Source organism: Myxocyprinus asiaticus, chromosome 46 (assembly GCF_019703515.2).
Source record: "Myxocyprinus asiaticus isolate MX2 ecotype Aquarium Trade chromosome 46, UBuf_Myxa_2, whole genome shotgun sequence".
NCBI lineage: Eukaryota > Metazoa > Chordata > Actinopteri > Cypriniformes > Catostomidae > Myxocyprinus > Myxocyprinus asiaticus.
In genome coordinates this window covers 207501-210000 of record NC_059389.1, presented here as the reverse complement: position 1 = coordinate 210000, position 2500 = coordinate 207501, and the positions used below count along the sequence as shown (strand labels likewise).

At 42.2% G+C, this 2500-nt stretch overlaps 1 protein-coding gene across 4 annotated transcripts in view; it reads right to left on the bottom strand.

Moving 5' to 3' along the window:
• The window catches only part of LOC127436167 (cingulin-like protein 1), a 27400-nt gene that overhangs the window by 6545 nt on the left and 18355 nt on the right, over positions 1–2500 (bottom strand). For 2 of the 4 annotated variants that reach the window (XR_007896345.1, XR_007896344.1), the window contains exon 15: positions 1407–1479. The exons of the other annotated variants lie outside the window; for them this stretch is intronic. The gene's annotated coding sequence lies outside the window, so the exon portion shown is untranslated. The remainder of the gene's footprint in view (positions 1–1406; positions 1480–2500) is intronic. 4 annotated transcript variants of the gene reach the window in all.

Sequence of the window (2500 nt, the reverse complement as noted above, 5' to 3'; positions counted from 1 at the left end):
TGACTGGTTAAATTCCTCAAGGTAGCCTGGAGAGGTGATGTGTCCAAGTCACATCAGCTACTTACTGGGGTACCTCAGGGCTCAGTGCTTGGGCCACTTCTCTTCTCTATACAAACAACATCACTGGGAACCATCATTCAGGCACATGGTTTCTCTTACCACTGCTGCGCCAATGACACACAGCTCTACTTGTCTTTCCAGCCCAACGACACCACGGTGACTGCTCGAATCTCTGCCTGTTTGGCAGACATCTTGGCCTGGATGAAGGAACACCACCTGCAACTTAACCCAGCCAAGACTGAGCTCCATGTCTTTCCAGCCAACCCTGCTGTTGAACACAACATCACATGCAGCTGGGTGCGACTACAGTAACACCTTCCAAAATGGTCAGAAATCTAGGGGTAACCATCGATAACAAACTAAATTTCACAGACCACATCTCAAAGACCGCAAGATCATGTAGATTTACACTCTACAATATCAGGTAGATAAGACCCTTCCTCTCTGAACATGCCACACAACTTCTTGTCCAGTCACTTGTCATAACTAGACTGGACTACTGTAACGCTCTCATTGCAGGCCTCCCTGCATGTGCAACTAGCCCCTGCAAATGATCCAGAATGCAGCAGAACATCTGGTCTTTAATGAACCAAAGAGAGCACGTTACACCACTCCTTGTCTCTCATCACTGGCTGCCGGTTGATGCATGTATCAAATTCAAGGCTCTGATGCTGGCATACAGAACAGTCACTGGGTCTGCTCCAGCATACCTAAAATAATTTTTGCAGCCCTACGTTCCCACCAGAAGCCTGCTGGCGGCACCTTGTTGTGCCAACACAAAGAGGCACCAAAAGACTTTCTCAGACTTTCGGTTTTGTTGTACCACATTGGTGGAATGACCTTCCCAACTCCATCCATGAAGGTGACTCACTTTCTGTCTTCAAAAACTGGCTAAAAACACATCTTTTCCATGAGCACTTAACCAGTCACTCATAAAAATTTTATATATATATATATTCTTGTTGCACTTTAATCTGTCTTGAATACTACTATTCTGATGCTAGTGAAACTTTGTAATGCACTTTTTTCATACCACTGTTTCCTTAAGATGATTCGTTTATGATGTATTATTCCTCTTTTGTAAGTCGCTTTGGATAAAAGCGTCTGCCAAATGAATAAATGTAAATGTATTTACATGTGATAAATGTAAGGAATTAGTCAGGCTGACGGAGAAGGTTAATGAGTTAAAGACACGCATCCGGATGCTAGTGGAGGTCAGTGAGAAAGAGAAGCCAGTAGAAACTGTTTCGGATGTGGGTAGTACAGTGAGCAACACACACAGTTTGGTTCAGGCTGTAGAGCCCCCGCAGCAGGGCATTAGGGTGATGTCTTGACGGCATACTCACTCAGCAAAGTGACACCACTCTCCCGTTCCTGTTAGGGTTTCCAATCAATTCTCTCCACTTAGTGATGCACCCACTGAAAATCATTTTGAAAGAGCCTTGGTCATAGGTGACTCTATTTTAAGGAATGTGGAAATAGAAACTCCAGCCAACATTGTTAAATGCATTTCAGGGGCTCGGGCATCTGACATCAGATTAAATTTACAAGTGCTGGCTAATGCTAAATGTAGATTTTCTAAAATTGTTATTCATGTTGGCACTAATGATGTCCAGCTTCGCCAGTCAGAGATCACTAGAGATAATATTAAAGAGGTTTGTGAACTTGCAAAAATGATGTCAGACACTGTAATATGCTCTGGCCCCCTCCCTGCTCGTCATGGTGACGAGGTTTATAGTAGATTAGTGTCACTGAATGGCTGGATGTCTGAGTGGTGTCTGGAGAATAGCATTCATAGACAATCGGAAGAGTTTTTGGGGTAGACCTGACCTGCTAAAGAGAGACGGACTCCATCCCTCCAGGGAAGGTGCTGCTCTCCTCTCTAGTAATTTGGCTCATAGTCTTAATAATGACAGTATTTGACTAACTGGGGCCCAGGTCAGGAGCAGACAAACTGGTTAACCTGAACATCTGCGAGCTGCCTTGAGACGTCACCTAGATATCATATAGAGACTGTGTCTTTTCCCCGAACTACCAGACACAAAACTCTCACTAAATCATTTAGAAATAGTTTTGTAAGGTCTTGAAAACTTGAAAAAAAAATGAAAATTGAAAATAAACATCATATGAAGGTAGGGCTGCTAAACATTAGATGTCTTTCTACCAAAGCACTAATTGTAAATTAAATTATTACAGATCATAGTTTGGATGTGCTCTGTTTGAGTAAAACCTGACTTAAACCAGATTAATATTTTAGTTTAAATGAATATACTCCCCCAGGTTATTGTTATAAACATGCGTTGGTGTTACTCAGAGGACAGGATATAAGTTTAAGTCTTTTGAACAAATAATGCTTAATATGACACAGTCAGATATAAATAAAAAATCTCCCTCGTCTTTTGCCCTTGCTACAGTATGTAGATCACACGGGCCATATTCT